We start from the raw sequence: 25,784 nt of genomic DNA, 5'->3' as shown, positions 1-25,784 counted from the left end.
TTGTGTCCAACTGGGCCCTGGGTGTCAGCTTGGTAAAGATGTCCACCTGTGGCTTCCGTAGCCACCTGGCCCTGGTGGTCATTTGAAGCCTGGCGTTCTCCAGGGACCTGATGTCAGCCTGAGGTGCAGATACTCATCTGGGTCCTGGGTGTCCATCTGGGGCCAGATGTCTAGCTCTGGTCTGTGTCCCCTTGGGGCCTGATATTCACCAGTGGCCTAGGCATTTGCTTGGCACCTGGTATCCATGTGGCGTGTGCTGTCCCATGAGGATTGATATTCAGCTGGGGACTGGGTATCCACCAGGGGGCTGGGTATCCACCTCAGGCCTATTGTACTCCTGGGACCTGAGTGTTTACCCGGGGTCTGATACCCACCCGGGCCTGTTGCCTACAGAAAGCCTCATGTCGCCCTTGAGCCTAGATGTCCACCTGTCCTTGGTATCCTCTGTGGAATGGGTATCCACCTGTGACATCGTGTTCATCTGTGGCATCTGGTGCCTCATATACACCTTGAGTCCAGTGTCCACCTGGGTCCTAATGTCCATCTGGGGCCTGATGTCCACATGGAAACTGGGCCTTCACACCTGCAGCCTGACGTCCACCGGGAACTGGATGTTAGCCTGGGGTCAGGGTGTCCACCTGGGGCATGGTGTTCACCAGGGGCCTAGGCATCCACCTGGGGCCTTTTGTCTACGTGGGGCCTACTGTTCAGTGGCCCTGGTATTTACCTAGGGTGTAGATATCCACTTGAGGCCTGAAGTTTAAGCGAGTCCTTGTGTTCAACTGGGGCTCATGTGTCAACTTGGGAACAGGCATACACCAAAATGCCTGATGTCCACCTGGGGCCTGGCATATACCTGGGGTCTTGTGTCCAACTTGGGCCTGATGTAAACCTGGGGACTGGTATTTACCTATGGCCTGAGTGTCCACCTGTGGTGTATCGAAGTAAGTAATGACATATGAGAGGTTATCAGGCCAGTATGTGAACATGCAAATATCCAGTCATAATAACTAGATAAAAGCTATGTGCAAAGGAGCTTTTTGATGTACCTTATTATATCATTGAATGGAACATGACCTTTCATTAAACGAGTTCCTAACACATGTTTTATGGAATCTAATAAATGAGATTTCAGAGATTAGTAGGCCTATATATAAACATATGAAAATTCAGCTCTGAAACTAAAAAGAAGCCATGTGAGAAGAAGCTTTGTGATGTGCTTTATTATATCACTGAATGTAACCTGTGTTTTTATTAAAGACGTTCTAAGCACATGTGTTGTACAAACTAAGGAATGACATTTCAGAGTCTATTAGGCCTACATACGAATATACGGATATTTATCCTTAATAGCTAAAAACAATCTGTGCACAAAGCAGCTTTGCTGTGTGATGTTTCATATCACTGACTGGAACCTGTGTTTTCATTAAACAATTTCCAAACACACATTTTGTAAAACCTAAGGAATGACATTCCAGAGGCTATTTTGTCTTATATGAATATTCAAATATCCATCCCTAATAACTAAAACAGTCTGTGTGAGAAGATGCTTTGTGATGTGCTGTTTCATATAACTGAAAGAAACCTGTGTTTCTACTAAACGCGTACCAGAAACACATTTTGTAGAATCTAACTAATGAAATATCAGACATTATTAGGCCTATATATGAACATAAGAATATCCAGACCTATTAACTAGAAAAAAGCTATGCGTGAAGAAGTGCTTTATTATATCACTGAATGAAATGTGAGTTTCCATTAAACAAGTTGTAAAAACACATATTGTAGAATCTATTTAATGAGATTTTAGAGGCTATTAGGCCTATATATAAACATATGAAAATCCAGCCGGAATAACAAGCTATGTGAGTAGAAGCTTTGTGATTTGCTATTATTATCTCAATGACTGGAACCTGCATTTTTATTAAACAACTTCCAAACACATTCTTTAGCACCCAAGAAATGACATTAGAGAGGCTATTAGATCTATACTGTATATGAATATACAAATACCCATCCCTAATAACTAGAAACAATCTGTGTATGAAGAAGCTTTGTGATGTGCTCTTTCACATCACTGAACGGAACCTGTGTTTTTTTTGTTTTTGTTTTGTTTTGTTTGAGATGGAGTCTTGCCCTGTCACCAGGTGCCAGGCTAGAGTGCAGTGACGCAATCTCGGCTCACTGCAACCTCTGCCTCCCGGGTTCAAGCAATTCTCCTGCCTCAGCCTCCCAAGTAGCTGGGACTACAGGCATGCGCCACCACACCCAGCTAATTTTTGTATTTTAGTAGAGATAGGGTTTCACCATGTTGGTCAGGATGGTCTCGATCTCAACCTCGTGATCCGCCCGCCTTGGCCTCCCAGAGTGCTGGGATTACAGGCGTGAGCCACTGCGCCTAGCCAGAACCTGTATTTTTATTAAGTTCCAAACACACATTTTGTAGAATCTGCAGAATGACATTCCACAGGCTATTAGGCCTATATAGGAATAAATGAATATCTATCCCTGATAACAACAAAACAATCTATGTGTGAAGAAGCTTTGGGGTATGCCGTTTCACATCACTGAATGGAACCAGTGTTGCTGTTAAACATGTTCCAAAAGCACATATTGTGAGTATCTAAGTAATGACATTCCAGAGAGTATTAGGCCTGTGTATGAATCTGCAAATATCCAGCCCTAATAACTAGAAGAAATCTATGTGGGAAGAACCTTTGTGATGTACTTTATTAAATCACTGAATGGAACATGAGTTTTCATTAAATAAGTTCCAAACATATGTTTTGTGGAATGTAATTAATGAGATTTCAGAAGCTTTTAGGCCTATATATAAACCTATGAATATGCAGCCCTAATAACCTAAAAGCAAGCCCTAATAACCTAAAAGCAAGAAGCTTTGAGCTTTGTGATATACTATTTTATACGAATGAATGGAACTCCTGTTTTTGTTAAACAAGTTTCAAGCACTTATTTTTCAGAACCTAAGCAAGGACATTTCAAAGGATATTATGCCTATGTATGACTATATGAGTATCCATCCCTAATAACTAAAAACAGCTTTATGATGTGTTGTTTTGTATCACTGAATGGAACCTGTGTTTTTATGAAACAAGTTCCAAACATGTTTTATAGAATCTATAAAAATGACAGTTCAGAGGTTGTTAGGTTTATATGTGAACATACAAATATCCAGTAGTAATAACTAGAAACAAGCTATATGTGAAAAAACTTTTTGATGTGCTTTATTATATCACTGAATGCAACTGGAATTTCCATTAAACAATTTCCAAACACACATTTTGGAGAATCTAAGAAATGAGATTTCAGGCTGGGTATGGTAGCTCGCACCTGTAATGCCAGCACTTTGGGAGGCTGAGGCGAGTGGATCACTTGAGGTCAGGAGTTTGAGACCGGGCTGACCAACATGAAGAAACCCCATCTCTACTAAAAATACAAAAATTAACTGGGTGTGGTGGTATGCACCTGTAATCTCAGCTCCTCAGGAGGCTGAGGCAGGAGGACCGCTTGAACCTGGGAGGCAGAGGTTGCAGTGAGCCGAGATTGTGCCATTGCACTCTAGCCTGGGCAAGAGTGAAACTCCATCTCAAAAAAAAAAAAGAAATGAGATTTCAGAGGCTATTACACCTATATATAAACATATAGATTTTCAGCCCTAATAATGAAAAACAGGCTATGTGAGGAGAAGCTTTCTAATGTGCCCTTTTATATAAAGGAATGGAATCTGTTTCCATGAAACAAATTCCAAACACATGTTTTGTAGAATCTCAGATATGACATTTCAGGGGCTGTTAGACCTATATATGAACATCCCATTCTAATAACGAAAACCAAGCTATATGCAAAGAAGCTTTGTGATGTGCTGTTTTAAATCACTGAATGGAAACTGAGTTTGCATTAAACAAGTCCAAACACATTTTACGAATCTAAATAAGTACATTTCTGAGGTTAGTAGGCCTGTATATGGACATATGAATATCCAGCCCAATTAATTATTAAGACAATATGGATGAAGGAGCTTTGCAATGTGCTTTATTATATCACTGACTGGAACCTGCTGTTCCATTGTGTCCAGCGGTGGCCTGGGTATGAGCCTAGTGCCTGGTGTACACCTCAAGTCCAGTGTCTATGTGGGGCCTGATGTTCATCTGGGGACTGGTGTCCACTTGGGGCCTGATGTCTACATGGGAACTGGGCATTCATCTAGGGACTGATGTCCATCTGGAGCCAAATATTCCCCTCGGGTCATGGTGTCCACCTGGGGCTTGATGTTCACCAGAGGCCTAGGTGTCTACCTGGGGCCTCCTGTTCACCATGGCCCTGATATTTACCTGGGGACTGGACATCTACTTGGGGCCTGATGTTCCTCCAGAGCCTGGTGTTCACCTGGGACCTGACATACACCAAGATGCCTGATGTCCATCTGGAGCCTGGTTTCCACCTGTGACCTGAATGTGCCTGGGCCCTTGTGTCCACCCAGGGCCTGGTATTAACATGGGCATTCACCAGGGGCCTGATGTGCAGCTGGGGCCTGGAGTCCACCTGGGGCCTATGTGCCAAACTGGGACCTGATATCCACCTCGTGCCTCATGTTTTTGCAGGGACTGGAGTCCACCTGGCTGGGGCCTGGCATCAACCTGGTATGATGTCCAGTGTCCACCTGGAGTCCTGTATCACTTGGGGCCTGATATGCTGAGGCTTTGGTGTCCAGTGGGGCCTTATATCCATGGTGGTGGGAGGAGGGGGAAATCCTTGTCCCCATGGGCCCTGCCTGCCCTTTTCCTGGGGAAAGTGGGCGTGCAGTTTCTGTGCTCCGGCCCCTCGGCATCCAGGAATTGACCCTCCCGTACACGTGGTGGGGAAGATGCCATTTTTGCCTACTTGGCACCCAGGTAAGTCATCCCTACTGCTCCGCTCGGGACGTGAAGATCTGAGGTGGGTGCTGGACTTGGGGCCCCAGAGCCTCACTCCGCCTGCCTGCCTGCGGGAGTCAGCTTGTGCCTGCGAGCTAGTGTGTGGCCACTGGGAGTCTGTGTAACGCGGCAGAGAATGTTAGTATATACGAAATTTTTATATAGCTGAAATGTTATTGATAGGAAAATTAAAATGCAGTATGATAGGATTACCTTGTAGGAGCATGGTATTTTCAAATTGTTAAAGTGATTTCATAGGGATGATTTTATTTTGGTCTCATTACAGCTTATTGATTTGATAGGGAATTGTGAATTTCATTATACAGAGAAGGAAACTGGTGCTCAGAAGAGTCCAGCAACAGCCCATACTTCGTTTAAATTTTGGTGGCTCCCAGCTCTTTCTTCTTCCCCATGACTGAGTACGTGACACAAGTATAGGCCTTCTGTGGACCCAGAAAATCTGAGACAGGTCTCAGTTAATTTAGAAAGTTTATTTTGCCAAGGTAGAGGATGCATCCCTTACATAGCCTCAGGAAGTCCTGATGACATGTGCCCAAAGTGGTCAGGGCACAGCTTGGTTTTATACATTTAGGGAGACATAAGACATCAATTAGTGTATGTAAGAGGTACAGGCCAGATGCGGTGGCTCACACCTGTAATCCCAGCACTTTGGAAGGCCACAGTGGGTGGATCACCTGAGGTCAGAAGTTCAAGACCAGCCTGGCCAACATGGTAAAACACCGTCTCTCCAAAAATACAAAAATTAGCCAGACATGATGGTCAGTGCCTGTAATCCCAGCTCCTTGAGAGGCTGAGATGGAAGAATTGCTTGAACCCAGGGGGTTGGAGGGTGCAGTGAAGCGAGATTGTGCCATTGCACTCCAGCCTGGGCAACAGATTGAGACTCTGTCTCAAAAAAAATAAATAAACAAAAGAAGTACACTGATTCAGCGTGGAAAGGCTGGACCACTTGAAGCAAAGGCAGAAGACTGGAAGTGGGAAGGGAGCTTCCAGGTCGCAGATAGATGATAAAACAAAAGGTTACATTCTTCTGAGTTTCTGATTAGCCTTTCCAAAGGAGGCAAATCTATCTCAGTGAGTAGAGGAGTGACTTTGAATAAAATGGGAGACAGGTTTGCCCTAAGCAGTTCCTGGCTTGAGTTTTCCTTGGTGATTTTGGGATCCTAAGATATTTTCCTTTCACACCCTTAAACCTCATTTCTTCCTCCTCCTCTTTCTGAAAGGTAGGAAAGCTGCTTCTACCCTACCATGTGGGAAGTGGCACCACCTGATGGAAGAAATCAGTCTTAGGTCTTCTCACCGTGGCTTGAGAATCACATAATTCTTGCGCCTGACTTTCCTCAACCCTAAACAGGGCCAGCTTGCCTTATTCATGAACTGTGTTGTAACAGCACTTAGTCAACTGCAGACGGCTTTTGCAAATATTAGATGCTACTACCATTGCTGATGTGGTATTTTTTAACACATGAAGTGATGTGAAATGTGTTCATGATATTCTCTGTGCAGTGATTCATGACCTCTTTTCATGCTTCAGGGGTCAAAACGATCAGTGCTGTCCAGCAGCTGTTAGGGACGGGGACTCCTCTCCTCTCCAGCTTGAAACCTGAAGCTGCTGCCCACAGCTAACAAGCACGTGTGCACTCAGTGACCTCTTGGTCTTCCCAGCAAAAATATCCTCTTTTGGCATCTAGGCTTGACCCACAGTAGGAAGACTTGGCACTACTGTACATATGATCTCATTTAAGGAGTAGGAAGATTAACATGCCGGCTGATGTTTGGATGGGAAAAGTTTTTTGAGTTACACAGTTTAAAACAGAAACAGCCAGGAGACTCAGGACTTAAATCACAACCATTGTATAAGTAATGGGTGCTGTTCTCTGAGCTAAATGCTGCCCTTTGGCAGAGGTAGGCGGGAGAAGAGTGTGGGAAGTGAAGAAGCTCCTGAGGTGACAAAGCGAATTGCACCAGAGAGAAGGGGGATAAAGCAGGCTTCCCAGGAACTGGCACAGAAGCACCTGGCTGTCCCCAGAGGACTGGACAAAAAAGGCCTCTCTTGCAGGGATGAGATTCAAATACAATCAGGAGCCACTGGGTTATTTTATCTCCTTTGATATGCTGCCTTGTCTTAAGGGTGTCTCTGGGACTAGTAAGTCCCTCTTCCCTGAAGGACTCGTTCCCTTTTCACTCACAGTCACACCCCTGCAGCTGCACTTGGCAGAATAGCTTGAGTTTCCCTAGAAACGCTCTGAGAAAGGAATAGAGGCAGAATTGCCCTTGGTGATCTCCTAAGAATGGGATCCATGTTCATCCGAAGATGGGAATGAAAAATTCATCCTTTTTTATCCTGTTCGGCCAAATTCATATATGGTTCAATCCTCTGGGATATGGTGAAAGCTGACCCTTGAAAGCCCCTTACATTAAAAAACAAGGAGCCAAACGCAGACAGACTTCAGGACCACAGAACGCCTCCATGAGAATTATCAGCAAAGCAATCATCTCACCCTCTTGACTTCAGGAGAAAACATGAGTCAGCAGAGACTAAATTGCTTTTAAAAATGGAATCTTTGCAAAATGGAAAAGTCAAATGAATTCACGCTGTAAATCAGTGGACCTTTAAGGCACAGCAAGCATTATGGATGACATTAATGAAAGACCCATGACGTCGCAGTGTGCTGCAGGAAAGGTCAGGGTCACCACAGCCAGTGCCCGACCTTAAATATAATCCAGAAATTGAATATGTACATAAAATAGTTTCTAGAGCACCAAAGGTGAAGCTAAAGGTGAGTGCTACTGCTCTTTTGTGTGTGCGTAATTAAAGATTTTGATGTAAAATGTCAAATAGAAAAGATAGCGTATTTCAGATTTAATAAGAAAAATATATAAATTATTACCCCAGTGTTCAAATCGCTCTGTGTCATACAAATGTTTCACATCTACTTTGCTGAAAGTTCCTCAAGAATATCTTATTCACCTTTGACTCCCCTACTTAGGTTTATGGATACAGAAAGTATTCAATAAAGAGTGAAAAATTTAGTCACTTTATCCAATTTGCAGATAATAAAACTACACATATTTTGTATGTAGTTTATCAAGCCCCATATTCTAGCTTGTCAGCTGGCAGAGCTAATTGTAGGAGGCTGGGGACCGGCACTGAAGTAGAAGCACCCAGAGTCTTAGGTTTGCCTTCAAAAGCTCAGTTGATCCTCAAAGATAAAATTTTACATAAAAATAACATCATATACAGTGAATTGTATGGTATGTGAATATCTCAATAAAGTTGTTAGATGAAATATTAAAAATAGATTATATGGGCCGGGCGCGGTGGCTCACGCCTGTAATCCCAGCACTTTGAGAGGCCGAGGTGGGTGGATCACGAGGTCAAGAGATCGAGACCATCCTGGTCAACATGGTGAAACCCCGTCTCTACTAAAAATACAAAAAAATTAGCTGGGCATGATGGCGCGTGCCTGTGATCCCAGCTACTCAGGAGGCTGAGGCAGGAGAATTGCTTGAACCTAGGAGGCGGAGGTTGCAGTGAGCCAAGATCACGCCATTGCACTCCAGCCTGGGTAACAAGAGCGAAACTCTGTCTCAAAAAAAATAAATAAATAAAAAATAAAAATAAAAAATAGAATAAAAATAGATTATATGACTAAAATAGATTTGACTTTTAAGTGTCATTTCAGAATACTTGATAATATCTTAATTGATACTATCTAATAATACCTGACTTTTTGAAGGGAAAAATATTCAATTATTTCTTTAACAACTAACTCTTGGGAGGGTTGACCATGTGCAGCCATGGCAGAGGCTCACTAAACTGTTATTCAGTCTTTGAGGTGGGGATTTTTAACCTAAGTCCCATTTAAGGAGGAAGCTGAGGCTGCAGGAGGTTAACTGTGAGAACTAGTATGATGTGGAGCCAGGTTCCAAAATGCAGTCTATCTTACTCCAAATACATTTAAAATCTTGGGTATTTTTTTTTTTTATTCTTAGCAGGGACTCTCAGGAATATGATGGTAAATTGAACATAGATCAGTTCTTCATTATCAGGATTGTCTCTGAATGGTCAGTTAGCATAAACATTTAATAAACAGTATTGAGTGGGCTCACGCCTCTAATCCTGGCACGTTGGGAGGCTGAGGCAGGCAGCTCACTGGAGATCAGGGTTCAAGACCAGCCTGGACAACATGGTGAAACTCCGTCTCTACAAAAGTTAGCTGGGCCTGATAGCAGGCACTTGTAATGCCTTATACTCAGGAAGCTGAGGCAGGAGAATCACCGGAACCTGAGAGGTGGAGGCTACAGTGAGCCGAGATCGCACCAGGGCACTGTAGCCTGGGTGACAGAGTTAGACAACATCTCAAAATTAATTAATTAATTAATTAATTAAAGTAAAGGGAGGCTGGGCGCAGTGGCTCACGCCTGTAATCCCAGCACTTTGGGAGGCTGAGGCGGGTGGATCATGAGATTGGAGATGGAGACCATCCTGGCCAACATCGTGAAACCCCATCTCTACTAAAAATATATAAATTAGCTGGGCGTGGTGATGTGCGCCCATAGTCCCAGCTACTTTGGGAAGCTGAGGCAGGAGAATCACTTGAACCTGGGAGGCAGAGGTTGCAGTGAGCCGACGTCACGCCACTGCACTCCAGCCTGGCAACAGAGAAAGACTCCATCTCAAAAAAAAAAAAAAAAAAAAAAAACTAAAGGGATATTTGGTATAATTGACAGAAAACTCGTAAAGATTGGCTGTAACTTAAGTTTCAAGCTTAAAGACCTAACAAACTAATATCTTCAAGCTTTAAGTAGCTATCATTTAATTTATCAATTAAAGCTCTGTTTATATCATATTGCCAGATTTAGCAAATAGAAATTATAAACATATACACCTTAAATTTGAGTTTCAGATAAACCATGAATTATTTTTACTATGTTTCTGTCTTATACAATATTTTGTGTATTTTATCTTGTAACCCTATTAGAATTTTTAAAATAGTTAAATGTATTACTGCATTAAAAACAAAGAAAAAAGGCTAAACTATTGCTATGTAAAAATGTGCACACATTCTATTTGCATATAAAATTCAAATACTCGTTTCTAGCACCTACTACTTTAATGAAGTAAGGAGATTTATACAATTTAAATGATCACCCATAATTATATTAGGGTGGCTTTGATTTATTTTTAAATGTCATTTCAGAACATATTAAATTAAAAGGCTATGTAGACTGTGAAGCCCTCATTTTCTGCCCTAGATGACAGATTCATGGTTTAACCTTGAGCAGAATATTTAAAACAAATGTTTGTTCTGATGTAAGGTTATTATAAGTGGACCATAGATCTCTCCTGAGAAAACCCAGAACCAATGTGGCACCTTGGGTTTCATATCATCATCAACTTGAAGTGCCTTGAAGGGGATACCATGGCAGGAACAGAACTCAAGAGTTCAGTCTGAGAACTAACTCACTGATGCTCACTAAGAGAATCGAGTCTTACCATCTCTTCAACCTTTCCTTTCACTAATGAATACTTGGGGTTCTACTCTGAAGCTTACATTTTGTAATCAGCAAAATGGGGCTGCCTGTTTCATAAGGCTATTGCAAGAATCAGTGAGACAAAAGCATTTTATTTGATCAGATAATTCTTATAAACTGAGGGTACCCTAAAGAGAGCTATCTGAATCACTCAGCCAGAACTTGAAAGAAATTTAAAGATTATTCGATGTCTCTTACCGTTGAGATGACATTAAAAGGATTTCTCATTAGCACAAAGAGAAGCCAAAGCAGGGCTAGAGCCACACCCTTTGGTCCTCAATCCAGTGCTTTTCCCAACTTCACTATGTTCCCCCTTAGGTAGGGGTGCAACAGCCTTATCCTAGGTGTTAAAATCTGACACAGTGTCTTAAGTGCAGAGTTCAAGGAAAGACAAGATGGCAGGAGAAAGGCACATAAAGTAGAAATTAAAATAGTAACAGGATTGGCAATGCAAAGAGCAAATTGCCACCCAGGCTGTCCAAGATCAGAATAGCAATGGGAACTGTTCTGACTTCCAATTTGGCATCCTCCACACCAATCACATTTAGCAATCCTCATGTAGGCTCATGGTGGGAACGGTCAATATCATCATTGCTGCTGTCATGAAGGATTTAGGAAGAGTTGTACAAAGGGAATTGTCCTTCCCTCTTCCAAAGAATACTCTTATGGCAACATGGAAACATCAGCATTCTTTTTATACATAAGAGGTCTTAGAACAGTGTTTTGTGCATAGCAAGAACCGAATATAGATTTTGTACTGATCAGAACTCATTCAGATGCACTCAGCCAGAAGTTCATTTAAAAATTTATTCCTTTAGGGAAATGGTGCATGAACCACTCTGGCATGCTTCACCATGGATGGGTAGTTAGGTAGATGGTGGATTGAGTGAGAAAACAACAAAACTCTTACTAAATAGTGACACCACTTGAAGAACCCTGCTAGGGGCCTTCACATACATCACCTGGTTTCAGCCCTGTGACCATTAAGTGAATAATTGCATCATCTCTGTCACGGGAAGGAACTGAGGCTTGAAGAAGTAATGGGGATTGTGAGGGGCTGCAGAGTGAGGATGTGGTAGAGCTGAGATTTGAACCCAGGGCTTCTGGGGACAAATTCGGTTTAAAGCAACAGTTCATGAGACGCTTTGGATGTAAGCAAACCTTAGTCTTCAAGAGCTGTAATTGGACTTTTCTTCCTATTACGTGAAGAATAGAAAACACTTAATCATGGGAAATGTTCTTATAAACCAAGTAAGATATAAGGAAAATATAGAAAGGTGGAAAATCTGGTTTGCTTTGCTTGAAAGAGAGACTGAAGGAGTCTTTAAGACCCAAGGAGAAAAGAAAGAAAAAATTGCCCATTCAGACAGCCAAGGCAGGTGAAGAAAGGATGAAGGGATGAAGGGGACGGCTGAGGAGGAGAGAAGAAAGGAAACCGGGGGTGGCTGTCACAGGCCAATGTGAGATTTCCGGGCAAGATTAGGGAAAGCAATCTGGACGGTCATAAGTAAAACTGTTGGGACATCATGAGCCTGCATTAACCTAGAATACGTCTGATTATCAATGGGCAGCTTAAGAAAAACAATACTTGTCATGTGGCAAATACAGCGGGATTAAGTGTCAATTATTATTACTTTTTTTTTAGTCCATGACCCGCTGAATCAATCACTTTTATCTGCACTGATGGAAAATGAAGAGTTCCCCTTCAGAATAACTTCAGGGCAGCTTGTGCTTGGGAGGCACGTGGAATCAGCCTGGCTTCTGCCTTCTTCTTAAGCCGAACAGGCTTTATCCATCTTCAGAGGCAGAATAAAATTAAAGCCAAAATAATTGATATATTATAATAGAAGCAAATCCAGTCCTCTTCTCTGAGGTATTAACCTTATTATAGGAAGAAAAAAAAAAAAAAAGACAGCAAGAGAGAGGTTTTGTGGCTAGAGCTGGAAAACTCTTTCAGATAATCTCATGATCACTTATTAGAATAAAATTAAATATGTGAAATGTTTTTAACTAAAAGCAGGATTTTCAAATGTTATAGAAGATAACCATGACATACGGCGTTGTTTGAAGGCATGCTCTTTAAAGTGAGAGCGATTCTCTAACTGTAAGCCACTTTCAGAATCCCGTCTTATTGTTCAGCTAGACTCTGGACCCCACACTGCGTTACTGCAGTGGCTCCCTTGTGGCCACGCAGGGCGCCCCGGGTGGAAATTAAAATGACAGAGCGGCGAGTCCAGCGTCCTCCCCAGGCAGATCTCCCTAATTACCCTGCAGCGCTCGTCGCCCACAAGTTCACAGGCCGCCGACCCGAACTGTACATTTTCAAAAGAGCTCGTTACTCACGGCTGCACGGCGCGCCGAAGGCGTGTCTGCCTCCGTCCTCTCTGGAGGCGGGTGTGTGAACGAGGGTGTCCCTTTTCCTCCCCCCGCAGCTGCAGTGGCCGAGCCCTGCTTTCCCAGGCTCGGGGGACCCGCTGGCCAACCGCGCCGCGGAGCCCGCCCGTCCGCAGGCTGGTCCTGCCCTTCTCGCAGGTCACCCAGCTGGAGCCTCGGACTCACCAGGGGCTGCGGGCCTCAGGGTCTCCCTGCCTTTGTGTCCCTCCGGTGCCATCTGCAGGTCCCGGCGTGACTGTCCCGCAGCCGCACTGAGTCCAGGCGGCTCCTGCCGCAGTCAGTCGCTCCCCCTATCCGGCAGTCTTTTTTTTTCTTCTTAAAGAGACAGGACCGTCATCAACCTTAGGTGTCAATAATGCTGCAAATGCAGCATTGTTGTTGAGTGTGGAGGTGACAGCCAACCACAGATTTTTTTTTTTTTTCTCTTCACCGGCAAAGGCTAATTTTTACCAGTAGGTATGGCTAACAGAAGACTGGCTCTATTAAACACACCAGCTATGTGACCTTAGACAAGTCACACGTGGGCCTCAAGTACCTTATGGGAAATGAAGACCTGGCAATGTCCAAATGGGAAATCTTGTCATTATCAAAAATAACAAAACCTCAGCCACACACCCACAGGTAAAACACAACAGAATGCATTTGCATTCCATGTTGTAGCTCACAAACTGCTTTTTGTATGTTATTTGGAGTTGGATATGAGGTTTCAATGGTTGGGGAAAAAAAAGCATTCACTCAAAATGTGTTGTAAACTGTGAAATGCTGTACAGAGGCTGTTCTAAGTTGAAATTTCTAGTCTCCATTTAATAATAAAAAATATTGTAACAATAAATCAAATGGAACTCTATTTTCTGGTTTCCTCTGATGGGTGATGTGAAATACCACCAGCATTTATTTCATTTCAGCCCACAACTCTCTGGCTACTGGCCTGGACACACCATATTCCTCATGATAGTCTCCTAGTAGAACTGCCTACTTTATCCATATAAATCTAGAATTTCGGCTTGTCTGGAAATACTGGAGCTTGGAAGCCTCTTGTTGCTTTGCTCCTGTGGAAAATTCGTCTCAGTTAGCTTAACCAAATCTAGACCTTAAAAGGCTCAAGCGATCTCTCCTGGGAGAAGCCCACAGCAAGCCCCAAATGTCAGCAACCAGCTGGGGAAGGAGAAGCCCTACTTCTTGTACCCGGGCCTTCCCTGGGCTGACCCAGAAGATGCCATGTCTAATGGTGCCTCCTTCACGTCCTAGACTCACAGATTTGTATACACGTAATTTTCTGGGAGATAGAGAGAAACCTCCTGTTCAAAGGAGTAAATAATCACAAACAAAGCAAGTTTCTATTGGGGAGAAATGGTGTCTTGTGGGGCCTTTTCATTGAGTTCTCACTATAGTGCCACGTGGACCAGCAGTCAGTCCCTCAGTGGCATGTGCCTGTGGAGTGAGCCTGCCCCTCTGAGGCTACCACCATTCTAATGTGGTTCAGCTGTCATCAGTTTAACTCAGCACACAACTGTTGAGCACCTGCTGTGTTCCTGGCACCAGCTAGACGCTGTGGACTAAATGGTGAATACCCAGTGTGTAGCTCACCCAGCAGGCTCTTCTACTCACAGCTAAAAGCCATTACAACCCCATGGGGAAAAGTTATAAAAAACTACATATATAAACTATGTATAGTTTTCAGAAAGGAAAGACCATTTTGCCTGCCTGCTCCTACTGAATAAAGATGTCCCGTGAAATATTGGTTATTTGGAAATATTGTCACTTAGCCAGGTGTGGTGATACATGCCTGTAGTCCTAGCAACTTGGGAGGCTGAGGAAGGAGGATTGCTTGGGGCCAGGAGTTTGAGACCAGTCTGAGCAACATAGCAAGACTTCAGGCTGGGCACAGTGGCTCATGCCTATAATCACAACACTTCAGGAGGCTGAGGCAGGTGGATCTCTTGAGGCCAGGAGTTCGAGACCAGCCTGGCCAACATGGCAAAACCCCATCTCTACTAAAAATACAAAAATCAACTGGGTGTGGTGGTGTGCACCTGTAATCTCAGCTATTCAGGAGGCTGAGTCAGGAGAATTGCTTGGAGGCAGAGGTTGCAGCGAGCTGAGATCGTGACACTATATTCCAGCCTGAATGACATAGTGAGACCCTGTCAAAAAAAAAAAATAGCAAGACCTCACCTCTACAAAAATTAAAAAATTAACCAGGCATGGTAGTGCATGCCTACAGTCCTAGCTACTCAGGAGACTGAAGTGGGAGAATCACTTGAGCCCAGGAGTTTAAAGTTACGGTGAGCTATGACGGCACCACTGCACTCCAGCCTGGGTGGCAGAGTGAGACCCTATCTCTAAAATTTAAAAAAAAAAAAAAAGTGTTGCAGTGTAGAGGTCAAAGTATAAATACCCTTGTGATCACTGCCAGTGATACACATTGTTACTGTCACAACTAATGCCAGGTGTTTATATGTGGCTTTCTACACGTTTGGAAGGCGATTTCATGTGCATTGTAAGCCCTTCGTCCAGATATGACGGCACACGCAATAAACCATCTGAGTTCAGTTATACCCATTTATGCTATTGGAATGTTGTTGTCGAAAGATTTAGACTTCGTCCTAGCACTTTGAGAAAGCAAATATTTCTGGGTGATTCATGAATCACAGCTCTTCCACATTCTGGGCAAAGACTGATTGTTAACATACCCAGGTCAGAGGTCAGTCTGTCTGTGATGGTTCATTTTAGGTGTCAACTTGACTGGGCTAAGGAATGCCCAGATAACTGGAAAAGCATTATCTCTGCGTGTGTCTGTGAGGATGTCTGCCAAACAGACTAGCATTTGAATCACTAGACTGGGTAAAGAAGATTCACCCTCACTCATGTGGATGGACATGATCCCACGTGAGGGCCTAGATCGAACCAAAAGTCAGAGGCGAACACGTTTTCTCCTCCTTTAGCTGGTACATCCCACCTTCTACCTTGGACATCAGGGTTCCTGGTTCTCATATCTTCGGACTCCAGGACATAGACCAGCACTCTACCTCATTCTCAGGCCTTTGGCCTTGTGCTAGGACTTAACACCATTTGCTTGTCTGGTTCTCAGGCCTTCAGACTCAGACTGAGTCACACCAACAGCTTTCCTGGTTTTCCAGCTTGCAGATGGCTGATGATGGGACTTTTTGGCTTCCACAAACATATGAGCCAATTGCCATAATACATCCTCTCTTATGTATCTATAAATATCTTTGGTTCTGTTTCTTTGGAGAACCCTTAAGACAGTATCTTCACCTTCCCCTAAACTGAGCCCAAAACATGAGAAAGTATACCTTGGTGCCACGGCTGCTCAGAACCACAAAAGTGCAGCCAGTGGACGAGTCTCTGCCACTTGTCCAGAGGTTTCAAAGCTGCTCCAACATGCTGGCTTCTTCTCCTGGGTCCTCCCAGCTGGTGCTCTTCCCACAGTGCCAGTCTTTCATTCCGGCCGCGTCACTTGGCCAAAGCTCTGTTCACATGTGCCCTGAAGACCACTTGGCTTTCTTGGCCTCTTCCTCAAAGCTGTATGAGGGTCAGATTTTATCAAGTCAGAAAGGTTAGCATCTCAACCTGAATGATACCAGCTAAATCTCAGCATGTAGTCATAGTTTGGGAGTCTTAGCTTCTGCATCTGTGATGGTTAATATTGAGTGTCAACTTGATTGGATTGAAGGATGCTAAGTATTGTTTCTGGGTATATCTGTAAGGGTGTTGCCAAAGGAGATGGACGTTTAAGTCAGTGGCCTGGGAGAGGCAGACTCACCCTCAATCTGGGTGGGCACATTGTAATCAGCTGCCAGTGCAGCTAGGATAAAAGCAGGCAGAGGAATGTGGCAGCATTAGACAGGCTTGGTCTTCCAGCCTTCATCTTTCTCCCATGCTAAATGCTTCCTGCCCTTGAATATAGGACCCCAAGTTCTTCAGCTTTGGGACTCTTGGAACTTTGGCCACAGACGGAAGGCCAAGAGTCTATGCACTGTTGACTTCCCTACTTTTGAGGTTTTGGGACTCGGACTGGCTCCCTTGCTCCTCAGCTTGCAGATGGCCTATTGTGGGACCCCACTTTCTGATCATGGGAGTCAGTACTCCTTGATAAGTTCCCCTTTATATATACATCTACCCTATTAGTTTCGTCCCTCTAGAGAACCCTAATGCCACCAGTTTTACTAACTCCCTGGCACATCGTGCCAGCATGGCTTAATGGCAATGATTGCTCTTGTCAGGGATTATGGAGATTAAATTTCTACAGTCCAGGAACTGTCTGGGAAAGTCACATGATTTTTGACCTTCAGTTTCTTCATCTGTGAAATGGGAATAGAAGTATACCTCATTTTATTACGTTTCACTTTATTGCATGATGCAGATTCCATGTTTTCTACAAATTGAAGGTTCATGGCAACCCTGCCTTGAGCAAGATTATTGGAGACCTTTTTCCAACAGCATGTGATTACTTTGTGTCTCTGTGTCACATTTTGGTAATTCTCACAATACTTCAAGCTCTGATTATTCTGTTATGGTGATCTGTGATCAGTGACCTTTGATATTGCTATCGTAATAGTCTTGGGGCTCCACAAGTGGCAGCCATATAGGACAGTGAATGTAATTGACAAATGTGTGTTCCGACTGCTCCACTGACCAGCTGTTCCCTGTTTCTCTCTCTCTCTCTCTCTCTCTCTCTCTCTCTCTCTCTCTCTCCTTCCCTCCTTCCCCCTCTCCCTCTCCCTGCCCCCACCTTGTCTCTCCCAGTCTCTCTCTCCTCAGCCTTCTGTATTCCCTGAGGCACAACAATATTGAAATTATGCCTATGGGCCAGGCACAGTGGCTCACACCTGCAATCCCAGCACTTTGGGAGGCCGAGGCAGGTGAATCATGAGGTCAGAGGTTCTAGACCAGTCTGGCCAATATAGTGAAACCCCATCTCTACTAAAAATACAAAAAATTAGCCAGGTGTGGTGGTGTGCACCTGTAATCCCAACTACTCAGGAGGCTGAGGCAGGAGAATCGCATGAACCTAGGAGGCAGAGGTTGCAGTGAGCCAAGATCGCACCATTGTACTCCAGCCCTGGTGACAGTGTGAGACTCCATCTCAAAAAAAAAAATATATAGATATAGATATAGATATAGATAGATAGATAGATAGATATGTATGTATATATATGCCTATGAATAGCACTACAATGGCCCTGTGTGCACGCGAAAGAAATACGTATCTCTCACTTTAAATCAAAAGCTAAAAATGAATGAAAAATGCTCATCATTAATCATCAGAGAAATGTAAATCAAAACTGCAATGAGATAGCATCTCACACAATCAGAATGGCTATTATTAAAAAGCTAAAAAATAATAGATGCCGGGGAGGCTGCAGAGAAAAGGGAACACTTAGATGCTGTTGGTGGGAATGTAAATTAGTTCAGCAATTGTGGAAAGCAGTTTGGAGATTTCTCAAAGAACTGAAAACAGAATTACTCAATTCAGCAATCCTATTCCTGGGTATATACGCAAAGGAAAATAAAATTGTCATACCAAAAAGACACTCATAACCTGTATGGTCATCACAGCACTATTGACAATAGCAAAGACATGGAATCAACCTCGATGACCATCAACAGGTGATTGGATGAGAAAAAAATGTGGTACATATGGAATAGTACACAGCCATAAAGAAGAATGAAATGGAAGCACCTGGAGGCCATTATCCCAAGTGAATTTATGCAGAAACAAAAAACCAAATAATACACAGATACTGCATGTTATCACTTATAAGTGAGGGCTAAGCATTGGTATACATGGACATAAAGATGAAAAAAGACACTGGAAACTGCTAGATGAAAGGGTAGGAGATGGAGCCAAGGGCTAAAGAACTACCTGTTGGGTGCTGTGGTCACTACCTGGATGATGGGAATCATTAAAATCATTTTTAAAAAGCTAGAAATGATTAATCTTAGTGTGCATGGCATGTCCAAAGACTAGATGGGTCAAAAACTAGGCCTTTTAACTCCGAACAGTCAAATCCTGAATGTAAAGGAAAAGTTCTTGAAAGAAATTGTTACTCCAGTGAGCACATGAATGATAAGAAAGTGAAACAGCCTTTCAATTGATAGGAAGAAAGTTTTAGTGGTCTGAATAGAAGATCAAACCAGCTACAACCTTCCCTTAAGCCAAAGCCCAATACAGAAATAAGCCCTAATTCTCTTGGATTCTGTGAAGGCTGAAGAAGGTGAAAGGTGAATTCTGTGAAAGGTAAAAAAAAAGTTGCGGAAGAAGAATTAAAGCTACCAGAGGTTGGTTCATGAGGTTTGAAGAAAGATGCTATCTCCTTAGCTTAAAAGTGTAAGGTGAATCAGCACATACTGATGAAGAAGCTTCAGCAAGTTATCCAGAAGATCTAGCTAACAATGGAGGAAGGTGACTACACTAAGCAGCAGACTGTCAATGCAAGTGAGTCATATGGTTTGGCCATGTCTCCACCCGAATCTCATCTTGCATTGTTGGTCCCATAATCCCCACATGTTATGGGAGAGACCCAGTGGGAGGTAATTGAATCAAGGGAGCAGTTACCCCCATGCTGTGTTCTCGTGATAGTGAGTTCTCACTAGATCTGATGGTTTTATAGGGGGCTTTTCCCTCTTTGCTTGGCACTTCTCCTTGTTGCCACCTTGTGAAGAAGGACTTGTTTGCTTCCCCTTCTGCCATGATTGTAAGTTTCCTGAGGCCTCCCAGCCATGCTGAACTGTGAGTCAATTAAACCTCTTTCCTTTATAAATTACTTAGTCTCAGGTATGTCTTTATTAGCAGCATGAGAGTGGACTAACATGGTGACACAGCCTTCTAGTCGAAGAATATGCCATCTAGGAATTTCATAGCCAGAGAGTAGTCCATATCTAGCTTCAAAGGACAGGTTAAATCTTGTTAGGAGATAATGTAGCTGGTGACTTTTAAGTTGAAACCAAGTTTATTTACCATTTCAAAGAGCTTAAGTCCTTAAGAATTATGGTAAATCTGCTTACGGTTTACTGAATATTTTAAGCCCGCTGTTGAGACCAACTGCTCAGAAAGAAAGATTCCTTTTAAAATACTACTACTCATTGACAATGAACCTCGTCACCCAAGAGCTCCGATGGAGAAGTACAAAGAAATCAATATTGTTTTCTGCCTGCTAATGCAGCATCCATTCTGCATCTCATGGATCAAGAAATAATTTTGACTTTCAAGTTTTATTATTTAAGAAACACATTTCTAAGACTATAGTTGCCATAGATAGTGATTCATCTGATGGATATGGGCAAAGTAAATTTGTAACCCTCTGGAAAAGATTCATCCTACATTCCATTAAGAACATTCATAATTCATGGGAGAAGGTCAGAATATTAACATTAACAGGAGTTTGAACGAAGTTGATTCCATCCTTCATGGATGACTTTAAGGGGTTTAAGACTACAGTGGAGGAAGTGACTGCGGATGTGGTGGAAACAGAGAACTAGCATTAGAAGGGGAGCCTGAAGACATGACGGAATTGCTACAGTTTCCCAATAAAACTTAAATGACTGAGGAGTTGCTTCCTAATGATGAGCAAGTGGTTTCTTAAGATAAAATCTACTCCTGGTAAAGATAATGTGAACATTGTAGAAATGACACCAAAGGATTCAGACTATTCCATTAAAGTAGTTGGTAAAGCAGCAGTAGGGTTTGAGAGGATTGACTCCAATATTGAAAGAAGTTCCACTGTGGGTAAAATGCTATCAAACAGTATCCCATGCTACAGAGAAATCTTTGGCAAAAGGAAGTGTCGATTGATACAGCAAACTTCACTGTTGTCTTATTTTGAGAAATTGCCAGCTGGGTGTGGTGGCTTTCTCCTGTAATCCCAGAAACTGGGGAGGTCGAGGTGGGTGAATTACCTGAGATCGTGTTTTTGAGACCAGCTTGACAAACATGGAGAAATCCTGTCTCTACTAAAAATACAAAGTTAGCCAGGCAGGGTGGCTCAGACCTATAGTCCCAGTTACTTGGGAGGCTGAGGCAGGAGAATCACTTGAACCTGGGAGGCAGAGGTTGCAGTGAGCCAAGATTGCTCCATTGCACACCAGCCTGGGCAACAAAAGCAAAACTCCATCTCAAAAATAAAAAAAAGAGAAAGAAAAGAATAATTGCCACAGCCACTCCAACCTTTAGCAACCACCACCCTGATCAGTCAGCAGGCATCAACATCAATGCAAGACCCTCCATCAGAAAAAGATTACAACTCACTAAAGATTCAGATGATCCTTATAATTTTTTAGCAATAAAGTACTTTTTGGGAAGGTGGGCAAGAGTCGAGTCTCACTCCGTTGCTCAGGCTGGAGAGCAGTGGTGCAATCTTGGCCCACTGCAACCTCTGACTCCTGGGTTTTGGCAATTCTCCTGCCTCAGTCTCCTGAATAGCTGGGACTACGGGTGTGCACCACCATGCCCAGCTAATTGTTGTTGTTGTTGTTGTTTTGTATTTTTAGTAGAGAAGGAGTTTCACCATGTTCGTCAGGCTGATCTCAAACTCCCGACCTCAAATGATCCCCCGTCTCAGCCTCTCAAAGTGTTAGGATTACAGGCATGAGCCACTATACCCAGCCTGCAATAAAGTACTATTAAATTAAGGTATATACTTTTAGACATAATGCTATTGCACAATTAATTGACTACAGTGTAGTGTAAACATAACTTTTATTTATACTGGGAAACCAAAAAATGTATGTGACTCATTTTATTGCAGTATGCACTTTATTGTAGTGGTCTGAACTGAACCCACAATATCTCCAAGGTATGCCTGTGTTTCCGTACAGGAGTACAAAATATTTGACACCTAGTAAGCATTCAGATCATAGAGCTTATTAGTATTTGTATGTTACTTTTCCAGCTTTGAGATACTTCCCCAATTTAAGAAGTATAATTTTAGAGGCAAAGGCAAGACTGTTGTCAATAAAAGCTGCTGACATCCTTCAGCTCAAGACATTCAGAAAACCCTGTTACATTTCTAACAACAACAACAAAATGACCCCATGACATGTTCTAAGAAGGCCCTATAGACCCCAAAGTATGAAAATATAAAGGGTGACCCAGCGAAATGGGCCATACCTGTAATCCCAGCACTTTGGTCAGGAGTTTGAGGCCAGCCTGGCCAACATAACAAAACTCCATCTCTAATAAAAATACCAAAATTAGCTGGGCATGATGGCGTAAGCCTATGGTCCCAGCTACTCAGGAGACTAAGGAAGGAGAATAATTTGAACCTGGGAGGCTGAGGTTACAGTGGGCCGAGATCACACCACTGCACTCCAGCCTGGGTGACAGAGCAAGACGATGTCTCCAAACAAAAGGAGAGAAAATGCAATACCTGTTAGCACTCAGGTACTAACAGAAGTAAGACCTGGTGAGCATTATGTGTCCTAAGCACAACTGGGCCAGCATGTTAAAGGTGTCAGCCACATTGCAGCTTCCTCTGAAATCCCCTAGGCTGCAGCCCAGAGTGGGCATATAGAAGATGTGTGGCCAATGCAAGCTGACCAGAGGAGACTTCAGGCAAAGCACCCATTGGCCACACACCTTCTATGAGCCCACCCTGGGGTGCAGGCTGGGGGATTTCAGAGGAATCTGCAGTGCAGCTGGCACCTTTAAACATGCTGGCCCAGTCATGCTTAGGACCTACAATTCTTAAAGGGTCTTACTCCTGTTAGGGACCTGAGTGACCTTCGTATTTTCATTCTTTGAAGTTTAGGCAGAGCCCACTTTTTCCTCAAGCTATTTGGTTCTGGTGCCTATGTTGCAAACCTATCAGTGGATCTCTGAACTCTTTATTTTTTCTTTTTCTTTTTCTTTTCTTTTCTTTTTTTTTTTTTTTTTTTTTTTTTTTTGAGATGGAGTTTTGCCCTTGTTGCCCAGGCTGGAGTACAATGATGGCATGATCTCAGCTCACTGCACCCTCTGCCTCCTGGGTTCAAGAGATTCTCCTTCCTCAGCCTCTCGAGTATCTGGGATTACAGGTGCCCACCATATCTATTTTTTTTTTTTTGAGACAGAGTCTCATTCTGTTACCAGGCTAGAGTGCAGTGGCACAATCTCGGCTCACTGCAACCTCTGCCTCCCGGTTTCAAGCAAGTCTCCTGCCTCAGCCTCTCAAGTAGCTGGGATTACAGATATGAGCCACCACGCCCGGCCTGAACTGTTTCTAGGAAGGCAGCTTCTAGAAGCTGAGCTCTTACCGAACATCTCCTGCAGTTTTCTTATGTTGAGATGTACAGAATAAACAGGTCCTCCAAGGCATGGGCCTGCAAACACGCAGCTTCTTTAGAGGGAGTTGTCTGTACAAGGCAGAAATCACATTCCTTTGGTCCCTGCTTTGCAGTGTAAGCCTACTGCCATGAAGCGTGGCAGACAAGGCACCTTAATTGCAACTCATTGAATTCTACCACACAGTGCAGTGTAGTCAAAATTACACTTGATTTTTAAGGTGATGTTTAAGACCTCCCTTTGTCACGTAAAACACACCAAAAAAAAAGTGCTCATTAATTTACAGGATTATCCACTCACTAGAAAAGGAATGTTGTCAATAACCCAAACCTCCATGAGGCCACAAAACAAAACAGGATCTATTCAACTAGGAGTTGTCTCAGGTCAGCCACCCAGCTACAAAAAAAAAAAAAAAAAAAAAAAAAAAAACTTAAGAGATAGCTCTTTTTAAATATATAAAATCCACTAAAATGCGAAAAACCTACCACTCAGAAAAACAGCATTTTAGTGGGTGTAAACTACCCCAGGTTATGTCCTAGCACATACGTACAATCAACAGTTTACTTATTTATTGAATGCTCTCTATCTTTAAGGCTCTATTGCGCTTACTACAGGAAACAAACAGCAATAAACCAAACAAGCAAGGGCCCTGAAATGTGGAGTTTACCTTCTAGTGGGGAGAGACCAACTATAATCAAATAAGCGTATATGCCAACTGGTACAAGAAATACTAAGATTAAGCAGAGTAAGAAAACAGAATGATGACGTTGTTATAGGAATTAAGAAATTATTTTAGGCAGATAGGAAAAAGGTCCTTGGGAAGTTTTGTTTCTTTTTAAAGCAGCTCCAGAAATGTTTCTTGTCTAGCAGGAAAGCCCCAGCTCTTAGAGATGGGCCAGCAACCTTTGATACGCAAATGCAGCCCGTTAGAAACTGGGTTCACCGAAATGAGATTCACAGCATTGTCCTCTTGCCCTTGCCACCACATGTGTCTGGCAACATGGTCACCATCACATATCCCCACATGTGTAGAACGTCATGGTTCCCTGTATTTGAATATTATAAGGCTAGGGTGGGAGTAGGGTGGGAGTAGGGTGGGAGGGCCAGTTCCCCCGCAATCCCCTCCAGAGGCGACCTGAGTGACATGCCTGGTCAAACCAATCCCCGGAGCCCTATGCAAATCAGGCACCACCTCCTCCAGCCTTCTGATAGAAGCACCACGTTTCCACCACACTCAGGGTCTTCTCTCTCTGCTCTGAAGCCCCCCTCCCTCTGTCTCTGAACAGAGGAGCTTCTTGCTTCTTTCTTCTTCCTTCTTTTTTATTGCCTATTAAACTCTCCACTCCTTAAAACCACTCCACATGTGACCATCTTGTGTGTGTGTGTGTGTGTGTGTGTGTGTGTCTGTGTGTGTGTATGTGTGTGCGTGTGTATTTTTTTTATTTTTTATTTTTTGAGACAGTTTCGCTCTTGTTGCCCAGGCTGGAGGTCAGTGGCCCGATCTCGGCTCACCGCAACATCCACCTCCCAGCTTCAAGCGATTCTCTTGCCTCAGCCAGCTAAGTAGCTGGGATTACAGACATGCGCAACCACGGCTGGCTAATTTTGTATTTTTAGTTAAGACATGGTTTCTCCATGTTTGTCAGGCTGGTCTCAAACTCTCAACCTCAGATGATCCACCCGCCTTGCCCTCCCAAAGTGCTGGGACTACAGGCATGAGCCACTGTGTCCAGCCGTCAGGGTCGTTTTATCCAATTCGTGTGAGACAAGTCCTGGTGTTCCTCCACTGGTCAGAGACATAACATTTTGGTACCCTGGCTGGAAATCTGAGGTACAGCCTTTGTCGGAGTGGTGAGTGTGGGCGCAAGCGTAAAACCCGTTCCATCACGCTGAGGCACTCTTAGCCTCTGTGTTCAAATATATCAGTGGGCATCCATCAGCCTAGTACTTATGCTTAGCATTGGCTGCTGTACTAAAGAGACAGATGCGAGCCTTGCTAGGGAGAACATGGAGAAACCCCCATTACCCACAGGTATTGGGAATGTTGGCCATGCTTGAACTAGCTTCTTTTCACGAGAGACCTCACCATCCTGCAAGAATGGGAAAAGTCCCGAGGCAACTGAAAAGTTCTGGCCAGGGCACACCCTGTCGTGATTCAGAGGCCTCTGGACCGGGACGCAGCCTCTGACAGACCATTCCAGGTGTTGGCAGAGAATCCTCAACTATCCTGTTGGAAAATTCTTCTTTCTTCTCTATCCGCAGCCGCTTACTCTTTCTCTGCGTGAAATGTGCAAGGATTTTTACCCTCTAGAAACAAGAGTTTTCCCCTTTTCCCTCTACGTTGAAGTTATTTGCTTCCACTTCTCTAGTGAGCAGATAGCATTTCTTTTTTTTTTTTTTTTTTTTTTTTTTTGAGACGGAGTTTCGCTCTTGTTACCCAGGCTGGAGTGCAATGGCGCGATCTCGGCTCACCGCAACCTCCGCCTCCTGGGCTCAGGCAATTCTCCTGCCTCAGCCTCCTAAGTAGCTGAGCAGATAGCATTTCTAAGCCAACAGCATCACTTTGTGGAAATGGAAATCCTCTCCATGAGGCACACTTGGTTCCTCATTTTTCA

General features: G+C 43.5%; 1 protein-coding gene across 3 annotated transcripts in view; it reads right to left on the bottom strand.

Moving 5' to 3' along the window:
* The window catches only part of SACS (sacsin molecular chaperone), a 101,515-nt gene extending 88,361 nt beyond the window's left edge, over window positions 1–13,154 (bottom strand). For 2 of the 3 annotated variants that reach the window (XM_074387928.1, XM_074387931.1), the window contains exon 1: window positions 13,053–13,154. The gene's annotated coding sequence lies outside the window, so the exon portion shown is untranslated. Of the gene's footprint in view, window positions 1–12,836; window positions 13,007–13,052 lie in introns of those variants that run through there. The other variant, XM_074387929.1, reaches the window with a different exon arrangement.
* Between the last annotated feature and the right edge of the window lie 12,630 nt (window positions 13,155–25,784).

The sequence above is a fragment of the Saimiri boliviensis genome, chromosome 16, assembly GCF_048565385.1.
Source record: "Saimiri boliviensis isolate mSaiBol1 chromosome 16, mSaiBol1.pri, whole genome shotgun sequence".
NCBI lineage: Eukaryota > Metazoa > Chordata > Mammalia > Primates > Cebidae > Saimiri > Saimiri boliviensis.
Note: the sequence above shows the minus strand (reverse complement) of the source record. Positions and strands in the feature narration are given on the sequence as shown.